This window comes from Manis javanica, chromosome 7 (genome assembly GCF_040802235.1).
Source record: "Manis javanica isolate MJ-LG chromosome 7, MJ_LKY, whole genome shotgun sequence".
NCBI classification, from domain to species: Eukaryota; Metazoa; Chordata; class Mammalia; order Pholidota; family Manidae; genus Manis; species Manis javanica.
The window spans coordinates 747,205-761,357 of record NC_133162.1 but is presented as its reverse complement, the minus strand read 5'-3'; positions in this window follow the sequence as shown (position 1 = coordinate 761,357).

Genomic DNA, 14,153 nt, shown 5'->3' with positions numbered 1-14,153 from the left:
CAATAAAATAAGCTCCACCTGGATATAATTTTGAAATCTGAACTCCGTATTTTCCTGAGGGTCTAGGGCAGTGCAGCATGTTGAAGGCAGAAGGCGTGAGTCCCAGTTAAATTCGTTGGTGGTTGGTTCTTACTGGCGTTCTAAACATGTCTTTGTTTATTCATAAGGACAGCCGGCACCATGCAGACAGCAGTTATAAAATATTTACTTCCTCCAAGGAAGTATCTCCCAAACATTATGTAGTAAGAGATTTTCCAAGTCCTAGAACATTAAATATTAAAACTCATTTTTCTAGTCATATAGTAGCCTTAAATACTGAGTGGAACACAAAGTTCTTTCTTGCTAGATGGTGTTTATTTAGCAGTGAGAGTTCAGGTCACACCCAGCCTGCTCTTCTGCTTTTTTCACTGGAGAATCAAGTGTGGAACTTGTGGGGTGCTGTGCGTTTCCCCCTGAAATCCTCCTTCTCCCTCCACTGGTCCTTGCTCTGCACCCGGAGGAGCCCCCAGGAAAGGCAACGGGCCAAGCGCCCAGGCATCTGCCACTCAGGGACCCCGGGGTGCGCCAGCCTCAGCACCCTCAGCAGTGCGGCCCCCACCTGAACTGGTGGCTCCGGATGGCACCCACGCCCAGCTGTAACAGGGACCCTTAATGCAAAGCCTGCGTGTCCCTCAAAGCAGCGTTTCTGTCACCATCTTCCCCTGCGGAGCCGTGCTGCGTCTGGGTTCCCAGGTGAGCCCAGAGCCAGGAGCAGTGGGCTCCAACCACTGGACCCGCTGTCTCATAGTTCTGAGGCAGAAGGCTGGGGCCAAGGGTAGGGCTGGCCCCCCTCTGAGGGCTGGAGGGCATGGTCTGTTCCTGCTAAGATTTCCCTGGCAGTTGTGCCTCGCGCAGTACGTAAGGTGGCTCTGCTATTCTTTTCAAAGAATTCAGAAGCTTGTCCTGAGCCCAGGCTCCTGAGCTGGTTTCCAACACGGTGATTCCGGTGATTCTGGGTTCCTTAAAGGGCGGCTAGAACTTGGGGAAACTGGACTTCTGTTCCCATCTTTGAACAGGTGTGTGTGGGCCACGTGCCCGCGCACGTGTGTGTGATGTGTGTATATGTGTGGAAGTGCATGCGCGTGTGTGTTCACGTGTGTGTGTGCATGAGTGTGAGTGTAACCTTGACAACACTGTTTCAGGGAGCTGCTGGCTCCTCCTGAGTCGATCTGGTCATTTACATTTTCCGAGAAAAACACTCCTTTCCCCCAGAGTTAACGTGCACAGCGCTGAGCCAAGTGGTCTTGTGGGGCTGCTCTTCATTTCCTCTCTATTCGGGGCTATTTTCTTCTTACTAAGTCCTTATTTGGTGTCTCTCTCTCTTTCTTGCTCAGGTTAGCGAATGGTTTTCCATCTCATTTTCCCTGTGCTTAAAGCACAAGCCTGAACGGTGGCGTTTTCCTCGTCACTGTTTACTAGCTAGTCTGCAGCGAGAGCTGATACCTCTTCTGTGGCTCAGTGGTTTCCTAAGGAAATTAACAAGTTAGCCCCAGTCCTGACCAGGGGGTCCCAGTTCACTGGTTCGAGATTCCATTTCTGGGAGACCCAAGACTAGTTAAGTTAAATCCCAGTTTGGTGATGTGGAGCTTGGCATGGGCAACTCCATCTGGGATCTGTTGTCTTGGTTTTAGGAGAACCTTGCAGGAAGGTGATGAGGGTCCTTCTGCCGCACTTCCTTCACCCGACCCGCTGGGACTGGACTCGCTGCCCTAGGCGCTGGTGGACGTGAGGGAGGGAGCTGGTTTCCCCCTTCCTGACCCTGGTCTGAGGGTGAGAAAGAGGCAGAAGGTCAGCAAAAGGACGCTGGGAGGGGTCCCCACTGTGTGCAAAGCCACAAGGCAAGGGGAACCTTCTAGAATTGCAGCTTTCCTCTTACTCTCCCACAGCAGGACTCGGGGTTACAAAATACCCTCTGTATAGTCCCCAGTGTGGAAATAGTGTGGACAACCGCATCTGATCAAAGACAAGAAAAGCAGATGTTAAAACACAATTAGAAATTGAGCAGCCATATTAACTGAATAAAAACAAGTGTGTCTTAAACAACTCTTTGACTCAAGAAGAAATCAAAACTTAAGTTTAATTGAGTATTTCAAAAACTACCAGAGGCAAAGTCACGCACATCACTGCCAAAGACAATGAAAAACACTTAGGATTATAAACCAAACATCATGTCGACGATGCAGCTCAAGCTTTAGAAGAGAATTACCTGGCCTGGACCCAAGGAAAGCATGAGAAGGGAATTAAAGAGCCACCAACAGAAAAATAATTCAAAAACAGACAAACCAAAGCACTAATAAGTAAATACAACTCCCCATTAGCCTGTCCCTAGTTACGGAAAACAGAGGAAGTACAAATGCCCAAAATAATACGTGATAAAGGAGAAGCTGCACACAGATTTAAAATTAAAAATCCTGGGAGAGCACTTTGATCTTATGGATGCTCTTCTAGGAAAATGCAAATTATAAAATCTCCCCGAGAAGTGATAAAGCCTCTCAATGGACCGGTTACCATAGAAGAAATGGAGAGAGTCGTCAGAGGGCCCTCCAGCCCTCAGGATCAGCCCGGATTTCACAGGGTCCCCGTGCAGAATCTTTAAGGACACACTCACTGCAGGCAACTCAAAGGAAGAGAAGGGCCTCCCATATTCTTGGACAGAAAGACTCCATATTACAAATATATTAACTCTTTTAAACATAGTAACTAATGCTGTTTGAACTGTTCCAGACATAGAAAAAGAGAGAAGGCTTCCAAGTTGTATTTATGAAACAGAACATGATATTCAGTTTTGACAAAGGTATCACAAAGATACCTTTGTCACAAGCCAATCTCGCTTGAGAGCATCAATGTAAAAATCTTACATAAATAAAACATTAGCCAGTAGAACCCAGCAGCACGTAAAAAATAATACTTTATCCGGGCCAGGTAGATCATCCTAGGAATTCAATGGTGTTTATTTTAACACATTTATTCTTCTCAACAGTGTGTTAAGCTTAAATAGAGAAAAACATACGATTATTTCCGCAAGTGCCTAAAAGGCATTTGATAAAGGCTAGCATCCGTTTCCTATTAAAAGCCCTAAATAAATTAGGAAGAAATGAGCATTTTCCAAGATTCTGCTTAAAGGGGCATATTTTAGTTATTCCGTTAAGTCGGAAACAAGGCAAAGATGTTTGATATCACCTTGATGCAATCTGATAAAATAAGGGAATCGGAGGCATAAACATGAGAAAAAAAGGAAAGCCCCATTATTTCAGGATGGTGTGTCTGTGTCCCAGAGGACTCCGCAAGGCCGGCTGCGAGGTTAACTGTAGCAGTCCGTAGACTTCCTGTAAAAACAGTGCCCTGTTAAAAGAAAAATGAGGGAACAACCCCATTTACACAAACCACCATAGCAACAGCTCAGATGAAATGCCCGGGAATAACCCTAAAGAGAAGCAGGTAAGATGCTCACAGAAAACCGCGATGGGCCCACCAGGTCAGTGGCACAGTGTGTGTCCTGCCCCTCCCAGGGGGGAAAATATGTGTTCCAACGTCTGGAAAACGTTCCTGACATGCCGATTGGCCCCACTGCCGAAAAGGACTCCTTGGTTTGACATGCAGCACAAACAGTGCAGGCTGCAGGGAGCCGGGCCACTGGCTGTTGCCTACGTGTGTCTGAGGGGCTTCCTCCAGGGTGTCTGACCCGGAATCTGCCCACAGCATCAGCCGAGGGCCTCACTTTCCTGGCCCCAACGTGAGGTCAGCCCTCAGGTCCAAGCAGACTCCACTCTCCCCACCCTGCTGACCCCTGTGGGGGCTCGAGGCACCCTGGCACCAGCGCGCCCTGCTTCCTGCTGGCCCCACATCACCCCTTCTCCAGACCGGCTTTGCCACTCCCTTGAGCCCAGATTCCTGCCATGGGCCTGCCACCCTCTCCCACCTCAGCCCTATGTCAGGAGCGGCTGCTTACAACACAGCTCTGTGCCAGACGCCCTCCCCAAGTGCTCTCCCTGGGAGTAGGGGCCAAAGGGACCTGGCAGAGGCAAGGCTGCCCGCCGCCCTCTCCGCTGGTCCACCCCAAGCTGCTTCAGGTGTGGCAGAGCCCAGCTGCTCGCAGCCCCTCTGAGGCTCCTCTCATGAGGCCTAGTCCTGGGCCCCTACCTTGGCCTGCCCCATCCGGTCCTACGAGGACCCTGCAAGTCAGATCCCCTGCCCTCCATGTCCAAGCAGATGCCTCTCCCCTGCCCTGGGGGGCTGGGCCTTCAGCAAGAGCCCCCACCCTTGCCATGCCCTCTTAGTAATGCTCCATCCATCCAGGGGCCCCTCTGTCCTGGGCTGCCTTTGCTGTACGCAGAGTTGAGCTCAGCTTCATGGACACATCTCTCCAGGGGAATGGTCCCAAGTGGACCCGTCTGTCCTGCCTTTGACTGGTGTCCGGCTCTACTTCTCTTTGGCAGACGCTTAGCAGGAGATTCTGTCCTGCTGTCACCTGCGGCCCTGTCCCCTGCTCGTGCTCTCAGCGTCCCGGGGCAATGGCTGCTCCCCTTGCAGGCTCCACTGACCCCTCTCTGGACCTCCTAACGTGGGTCCTGAGGATTTCCTGGCTGGGCCACTCTCTGTGGCCCCCCACAGAAGTCAGGCGCTCTGACATGGCGGGCTGCCCGGTTCACTGTCTCCCTGCCCCAGGACATGCCCCACTCCCCCAAGAGAAGGCACTCAATGAGCACGTGTGGAACGACGGGCGATGCTCCTGCACTTCACCTTAGAGGGAGAGAAGGGTCTGGGCCTGTGCTTGCCGGGACCCCCACCCTGCTGGGCTGCCAACGCCTTGCAGAGGGTAAAGGAGAGGTCGCTGTGGGGCCTGAGTGGCCCTCTGGCTAGGGCGTGGCTGGGAGGGGCAGAGGATGCCCCCTCATCCCTCATGCCCTCCCTGGGGGGTGGCTGTGGGGCACGGGAGCCAGACAGGGGGCCTGGCACATGGTTCTACGCCTTTCCTCAGTGTGGCCCGGTGCTGGCAGCTGTCCCTCGGCCTTGCCAGACCCCGGAAGCAGCTGAGGGGCTGGGGGCACTGAATGTCCAGTCAGGGCCTCCTCACGGTGTGCGCCCGCTGGGCCCCACAGTGGGTCTCACAGGAGGCCCCTTCAGAGCCGAGCCGGCAGTGGCTGAGCCCTGTTCTGGTAATCAGAGTCTGTCACTGTGACATGGCGCACGGCCTGGGCTGAGCTGTCAGACCTCAGAGGAAGGGGCCTGAGCCCACCGCGGTGTGTGGCAGGGGCGCGGGACCCACCCATCTGGGAAGAGCCCCTGGCCCGGGATCCACAGGCCGCTCCACAGTCTGCCCCCGATGTGCATCTGGCCTGAATCAAACTGGCTGTAATGACTATTTAAAGGCTGTTGATGGCACATGGCCTCAGTCTGTGGTTGGAAAAGTCCTGTTCCAGGGAAGCCACGTTTCCCTGATCCAGAAGGGATGCCTCCCCGAGTTCCTGTCACCACCCATTCCTGTCTACACAGGACACCCGTCGCCTACTTCTGCTGCGACAGCTTCTGTAGGGCTAAGGCAGGACCGGCATGTGAACGGGGGCATGGCCTCAGCCCAGACCGAGGGAAGGAGCTGGCAGGAGCCTGGCCCACGCTGCCAGGGGCCCCCCACAGGGCATCGCCCCTCCCCCCCATCCAAGGAGGTACATCTGCCTCATTCCGGAGAGGGCCAGCTCCAAAGGTGGGCAGGTAGGGCACGTAGGATCCTGCCTCGGGCTGCAGCCCCTGCAGGTGGTAGGGGCATGGGCTCTGGGACCAGACCACTGGGGTCAGGCTAAAGTCTGGGGGCTGTGGCACAGACACCCCCACCCTGCATTGGGCCCCACAAAGGCCCAGGCCAGGGGGGGTCCCGGAGTGGTGGGGCCTGGCCGGGAGTCGCAGCTGCGCACGGTGCTGGCAGAGGCTCTCCATGGGGTCTGCATCCTGAAAGCTGTGGTCGCGGCCTGGGAATGCCATTCCAGTCAGGTTCTGGAGGGCAGTGGCCCCAGACGGGCTCATATCTGTCGTATTTAGGGTGGGAGTTTCCTATCGAGGACCCCCGTGTCCCGATCCTGAGGGAGGGGGCTGAGCTGGGCTGTCACCCTAGTGCTTTCTGTGCGAGCATCCCCCAGCTCGCAGAGTGGCCAGCAGCCCAGCTGGGGTCTCCCCTGGAGTGTCTGTTCTCCAGAGCGGCAGCTGTGACCCACGTCAGGGCCCAGCTCTGCCCCCTGCTCTGGGGGTGCCCCTTGTGCAGAGGGGACTAGGCTGGTCTGGGGGGTGGGCCCAGACTCCGTGGCCCCTGCTCTCCTCCCTGGCCACTCGCTTCCCAGCACCCTGGGGTCTGTGACCCTCTCTGGACCTAAGTGCTGGCGCCCTCTGGGGTCCAGAGGGGTGGCATCTTGTGGGTATCCTGGGAAGGTGGCTCTTTGTAGTTCATGGCAAACATGCTCCCAGACCAGCATGGGGGGGGTGGCCCAGGAGATTGGTGGGGAGTAAAAGCTGGCTTCCGCCCCCTGACCAGGGGCAGCCAGGCCCCTTCACCTGCCTCCTCCGCCAGCAGGACTGAGTGGGCATCCTCGGTAAGGCTGCCACCCTCCCAACCCGCCCCACAGTGCTCCCTGAGACCCCTCTGTGGAAAACATGCACTGTGACCCTTATCTCAGGCCTGCGGCCAAGGCCAGATGACCCCGAAGCCAAGCTCCCAGCTGGGGACAGGCTGGCCTGGGGCCACCCAGCCACACCCAGTGACCTCAGTCCCAACTTCCACGTCTGCCCCATGGGGACAATCACACATGCCGTCCACCTGGCCGGTGAGCAGGTGAGCAGGTGAGCAGGGGCGAGGACAGGCCTGGAGGAGATCGGGGGACGCTGGGCCCAGCACAGACTCCGTGGCCGGGACAAGTCGCCGCCCGATGGCCTGGCCCCCTTCACCAGCCTTCTCCTCAGGCTTTGCTCCCGGACTGATGCAGAGAGAATGTGCTCCCGCCTCAGGCTGCCGAGAAGGAGGCCTCCCTGCCAAGAGCCTGAGGCCACAGCCACAGGGCAGCCCGGAGGCCCTGGTGCCGGCCACACCCCTCAGAGGCCCGCTGGTTGCCCCCTGAGGGGGAAGGGTGCATGCAAGACTCAGACAACCTGTAACTCCGGGGATGGGGGGGAATCCCGGGGCAAAAGACCTCTAAAACCGAAATCCCTCAAAGGGAGAAATAAAGTTAAGAAACCTGTTTACTTCTTACAAGCAGTCGCCACATCTCTCTCTGGACCAGAACTGCAGCAGAGAGTAAGAGCTCCGTTCATCCTCTCCAGTCCAGATAAGCCCTCCCGCACCCTTGTAATTACCTATTGATGTGTAGATGGACCACTTCTCTCCACCCCTTGAAACACCTGTTGATATGTAGATGTACTAAATAAAGCCGAACAAGAGATTCTGGAAATACTGCAATTTTACCCACATGGTCCCAGCCAGGCACCATGCATGTGGACAGGTGGTGGGCCTGGCACACATAGACTGCGCACATGATGCCACAGGGAGCCCAGGGGCACCGGCTCAGCAGCAGCTGGGGGCCCAGGGGAGGCTGCCCCCTGCTCCGTGGATGCGCTCTGAGGCTGGCGTTGATTGTACACCTAAAGGCTGAAGCGTGCAGGCATGTGGCATGTGTGAGCATGTTCCTGCCTGCACGTCCAAGCAAGCCTCACACGTGTGTCCCAAGCAGATGCATCCTCTCTGCCACACACAACGTGGCAGCCATAGAGCCACCTGCCAGCAGCAGCCCCACCTTACAGAAGGTCTATGAGGTCCGCGAGGTCCGCATAGACAGAAGCCTGGGCAGAGTGCGGCCTCGCTGGGTCGTCTAGCCGGGAGGACAGCTCCAAGGTGTCATCTTGAATATAATAATCTTTCTTCCATGAATGGGACAATGAAACTAACCCCTGCCTTCGTTTTAAACGAATGACATCAAGAGACGCAGGCGAAGAAGGTGGCCAGGTCCCCGCCCCTTGGAGGCCTTGTTATGAATATAAGGAGCCTTCTATTAGTTGCTGAAATATTCATGGGAGTATGAAAAATTAAGCATTAGTACTTCTCCTTCTGTGTCATTATTTATTAAGCTACTGATTTATATTTCTTTTGGGGAGGAGACTGCAATCTTTTCCAAGAAAAAAAAGTGGGCCAATACAAAGAGTAATAGCCTCATATTTTGAGCCATTGCAATTAAATTTAAATGACCTCCCCTCCCAAAGTGAAAACTGAATAAAGATGTTTAAACATGCATGCAGGTTGATTGAAAATAAAAATTGCAGAAGTTTTTTGTGACTCACTTTAGGAATGTCAGTTTTGTTCAGATAACTCTCCTGGGTTCACTCTGAGCACCTTTTTCTCCTGGGTTTTATCTCCACGTCACAGTGGACACCCCGGCTAGTTCCCTGGGTGATTCCTGCTCCCCCTCTGTCCACACCCGCTCCCCCCCAACCCCGCACACACACATCCTGGCACCTGGGGAGGAGGCGGGCTGTCTGTCATTCAGGGGCTTGGCCCCAGGCTCCTGCTCACCCGGCAGGCTTATACCCCCACCCCCAGGCTGCTCCCCAGGGTATCCCCTAGGCTACAGCCCCAGGCAGGGAGAGGGCCTGGCCATCCTGGCACCCGCTTCCTGGGCTGCTACAACAAAAAAGTCCAGACAGTGGCGAAACAGGAGAAATTTATTGTCCTTTCTTTGGTGGGAGAAGTCCGACCAGTCTGGACTCCCTCCAGAGGCCAGGACACTTCCTGCCCGCCCGCCCCCGGGTTCCCCAGGCCTCCTCCACGTCTCCCCTGGGTCTGCCCTTGTGTCCCTGGACCTCAAATCTCCCTCTCCTTTATAAGGACACCAGTAACTGTATTGAAGGCCCACCCTAAATCCAGAATGATCTCATACGGAGACCCTTAGTTATCTCTGCAAAGGTCCTATTTCTGTTAGACAGGAAAATAGATATGAGCAAGATGGAGAGAAAATAAGGCCAGTAAAGCCCACTAAAAGGGACTCAAAGAGTTAATCAGTTAAAACTAGAGAGCCAGAAAAGACTCACAGAGTTAATGAGTTAATCCTTGAAGCTCCAAAGGCCGGAGCAACTTGGAATATCCCGATATTCCCCAGATACAGAAAAGTATTCCAGCAGAGCCCATGTCGTCCCTGTGTCAATCAGATCATGTCATTGTAAGATTCACTTCAGCCTGCTGAAAGGCCCAGATTGTTCTGTGACCGTGAGCCTGTATGCCGCTTTTACCTCCTCCTCCAGCCCCTAATCGAGTAATTTGCAACCTGGGCAGGAGACAAGCATCATGATTAATTTAGCAAACAAGCCCAGATATAAACAGCATAGTGAAAACAGGAAAGATTCCATCTTAAAGCTAAGATTGTATTTTAAAGCCCAGGAAGTTAAGAAGTAAGGTTCTTAACATATTCTTTAGCAAACAGACAATAACTCAGCCCACCCTGGGGGCAGGGCAGGCGGTCTTGATTGATATGTTCCCAGAGGGAAGCTGCTACCCTGGAGATGAACCAGATCAGTAAATTTATTGTGTTAAGTTAATTTTGCAGAATTACCTGGAGGACTGATAAGAGAAGAGAAGCCACGTAATGTCTCTCACCAAAGATAAACATATTGGGGCCACTTGACAAGTCCACACCCCGAGCCCTCTGTCACTGTGGGTGAAATTACAGTATTTCCGGAATCTCTTGCCTGGCCTTAGTGCATCTCCACATCATTAGGTGTTTCCAAGGGGTGGAGAGAGGTACCATCTTCATCAATTAAGTATTATTAAGGTGAGCAAGGGCTTACCTGGACCAGGCAGGCTGGGTGGGGCCCCTTCTTCTGCAGCCGGCGGTGAGAGACACGGAGAGCAGAAGTGGACGCCTGCTTGCAGGCAATGAACATGTTTCTCCCACTTTATTTCTCCCTTTGACTGATTTCAGTTCAAAGGTATTTTGCCCTGGCATTTTCCCCCTGGAGTTATAGCCACATACCTGAAAAGTCCTTAGAAAGGGGACCCCCAATCTTTCAGTGTGCCTCCTCTCTCTGAGGTTGCCTGCACTTTTCCATGATCAATGAGTGCTCCAGAAACGCCAGCAGAAGGGCTACTTTGGGGTTTATTTTGAGTTTTCTGTTCTAGAGGAATTGGCCTTGAGTTTAACAGGGTGCTGTTTTCGTGTAGGACGCAGCTGTCTGTGGCCCCCCGTGGGTTCGAGTTCTCTCTGGTGCAGCACCATGGGGGTGCCCGGAGACTTGTTCCTGATGGACAAGGACAGAGAGGCTGCCGGGGTGGAGGACGGCGGGCGGCTCGGAGGCCTCGGACCCTTGGGACCTGCTCGGCCAGGGCAGCTCTGCTGGGAAGCTGGGAATCCTAGGTCCCGCGTGAGATTGTGTTCAGGAAATTCAAGGCTCTTCTGATGAGGGAAAAAAATTAGAAAGTGTGGAAACCAATGCTTCAAAGTGCTGTTCCGGCTTTGGGGCTCTCAGGGTGCCCAGCTGCCCCTCAGTGCCTCCTGCTGGCCTTCCCGCTGACATGCAGGGGGCGCGGGAGGACGGTTGGAGACGTCACCTGATTCTGAAAACTGAGCTGAAAGAACGTCCTTCTGTTGGTCTTTCACAAAATAAATCACTGTGTTCCATTGAATTCTTAACCTCAACATATTCCAGGTCACAGAACTGTTCTTTGGGCCACTTGCTTCCCGTGGGTCCCCTTCTGTCGACCCGTTTTAGTGTGATGAGCTGTCTTCTGCCGAGGGGCCTGGCCTCTGCAGCGTGGGCCATTGGTGCCCCCAGGGTGAGGGGGCCTGGCTGCTGACCTCCCTGGCCCACCAGGCCCTCTCCGGGGCCTCCGGGGAGGGGAGGGGGCCTCCCCTCACCCCCACCTCTGGCTGACCGCAAGGTCCCACTGGAGGGCGTGGGGTCCTCCAGCCACTTAGTCTGGGTGAGGATAGGGCCCAAGTGGATCTGGGCTAATTCCACGCCTATTACTGTGTTTCTATCAGAGTGACTCACATTAGGATCAAATATTCCAGAAAGTGAAGGTTAGTCAGCATGTGATCCTAACAGTGCCTGCTTAATATTTGACAAACAACACTTTCTGCCTGATGGCCACGGGTCAAGCTGGAATCTGGGACTTGGGATAAGAGCCCGTTCGGCACCAGTGAGATTATCTCCTCAGCTCTTCCAGAAAACAGCTCTGTTATCCGAGATGGTGGCAGAGGGTGGCCAGCGCCCCAGAGGCCGGTGCCCCAAGGCCTGCAGGGCCAGGTCCACGGCTGGGGTCCAGCATCTAGTGTCCTGAGGACGCCTGCACAGGCTGGGTGTCCCTCCGCTGGAATGAGTGTCGGGGTCTCTCGGTACCCTCACATTTAGGAACGAGGTCACCATGTGGTAATGCTTCTGAAGGAGGTTCTGACCACGGTGCCCTGGGCTTTCGGTGCCAATGTCCTTGCTGCTCCCTGCGCCCTGTTCCCCACACTCCTCGGACACACTGGCCATGCAGTCCAATGGTCAGAGCAGCAGCTGAGAGGCACCGTTCATGGGGCAGCCTGAAGGGACGTCCTGAGCACAGACTCCCCAGGTGTGACCTCCCAGTGAGCCGACCGCCACGAGGGAAGGGGGGCGACTCACTGGGACGAGGCCCTATTTCTGTCCTTAATGCAGCCTCCAGCCGGCAGCCCCGGGGCTTTTGGTGATGTGCAGATTTGTATCGTGTGCATGGGTTTTGCAGTCTGTAAGGCTCCCTGCAGTTCAGTCATGGGTAGTTCACGGGGGGACCTGCCCCTCCAGGCCAAGAGCAGACTCTGGGGCTGTGCCAGAGGGGGGCTGGCACATGCTGACCACGCATGGACATCGTGCCACCAGACCAGGGCAGACCGGACGGCCAGGTGTGAGCCGGCAGGTGCTGGCACAGTGGCTCTGTGGGGCCCATCCTCTGTCTTCTTCCTGCATTTCATCCAACGTCCACACTGTCCCTCCTCAGCTGCCTCTGCCCTGGCGTCACCCTCTTCCTGGGCACCCCCAGGCAGTGCAGCTGGGGCTCAGCTCCAGGAGTTCGGCCCTGCAGTGCCCTCCACGTGCTCCCTGGATGGATGGTCTTCTCTCCAGATGCTCATTGGGTCCCACGGGCACCAGACCACAAGTGGGCCTGGCGGGTGGGCAGGGAGTCAGCTTATGGGCACAGCAGCATCCATGCTGAGAGGGAGCCGGCCCCACGCCCCAGGGTCTGGGGCAGCTTGCATGTGGGCAGACGGGGCTGGGAAGCCCTCGCGCCCCTTGTGGTGGCTCAGTGGACTCTGGGTCCTGGGCCCTGCAATCCCCCTCTGTGACCGTCCCGTGCTCCCCAGAACCACCCCGCATCTCCAGAGCCATTTCCCCGACTCAGGCAAGGTAGTCTTTCATGTAGGAGACTTGAAGCTTTTCGTCTTTGTGGCCCTGGGGGCTGGGATGAGCTGCCCGGCCTGGGTCCCAACAGAGAGGTGACAGTGTGGCCCTTTTTGTACCCAAGAAGGGCTGGGGTTTGTTGATCTATTTTCCACTCAGGCTGTTCCGAGGCGCACGTGGTGGGTGGCAAGTGTGGATAGCATCGTTTCCTCAGCCTCCCAGACACAAGGCAGTCAGGTCTCAGCGTCTTCCCTGGCTGTGCTCAGTAAGAGAAGCAATTTTCCATCCAGGAAGCCTCTCTGGGGACGTGGGATGCTTTACCCACCCCTGCGCAGGAGTAGGGGCTACGCCACTGACCCCGCCCACCCCCACCTGAGGAGCTACTCAGCCCAGGGTCCAGGGCCCACAGGCCCACCTCCACCCAGCGGCTCCATGGGGCACTGATGGCCATGAGTCTGCAATGAGCCGCCAGGGGCGCTGGGCACAAACGCCCCAACAGACACCCCTGGACTCCCGCAGCTCCAGTGTCACACAGGGTCCCCTTCCCCGCACCATGTCTTTGTGCACGCTTCAGAACGAGGTCCTGCGTCCAGAGTTAAAGATGGAAAATGTCAAGGCTCAAACTCATGGCTGTGACCTGGGTGTGGTCTTGCTGCCAGTCCGTGGTTGCAGCTTCACTTCTGCAGTTTCCCGTCCGAACTCCCTGCTTCCCTCCCCTGTCCACGGCACCTGCACGTGACCCGAGTGCCAGGCATATTTTTTCCAGTTCTCCCCAAATCATGCCAAGAGCCAGCACAGGTTTCACAAGTATCCTTTCAAGGTATGGAGGGTCCACGGCGGGCACCTTCCCCCACGTGGGCGTGGAGTGGGCTGCAAATCCCACACTCCCTCCAAGGCTGAAGGCGGCTCTGCAGGGGTGTCTGCCGGGCTGTCCTCGGGTCACGAGGCTGCAGGCTCAGGAGCCTGGGAGAGGCCAGCACAAGAGGCCTCTTTCTCTCTCCGTGCTGCAAAGGTCCACCTGCTCTTGACATTTTAATTAGCAAACATAAATATCAAGGCTGGCCTATCTGTCTTAAGTTGTCTGGAAGAAAACCAGCACTTTTAATCTTGGAGAAATATTAGGGCTCCTGAAAGAAGCCCAGGGCGCCTACCCACCAACCTGCCACCACGTACTGGACCCTAACCCTGCCCGCCCACCAGCTCACTCTCACTGCTGTGGGCCTGGGCCAGGGGCTCCCCTGCACCCCCTCGTCTATGATGTTCCTGCGACCTAAACAGTGGGTGACATGTCCCAGTGCCTGGGACAAACGGTCTGGACCCCTGAGGAAAGCCTTTGCCCGGGGCATTCGGCAGCCCGCCTTCCTGCCTGAGAGAGAACCACGGGGGCCGCTGTTTGTCCCTGTAGCTGGAGCCCACAGAAACCCCACAGCCTGCAGCAGCCACGCTGGGTCCCAGGACCCACTCCTTAGCATCCAAGGAGCACTGAGGGGTCGTCCCTGGGCATCCGAACTGGCCAGTGGGTTTCACCTGGCTCTGGACACGGGGCCGCTTCAGCCCTGGCTCCTGGCAACTAGACGGGCCAACACCCCTTGCTGGGCATCCCACTTGCCCAGTACAAACTCAAGCCTCTGCAGGCTTAGGGAGGCGGAGAACTGCCCCTGTGGGCTAATGAGTGGGGCTCCGTCCAGGAGGGCAGGAGCTCTGGGGCCCAGGGGCAAGGGGTGCTG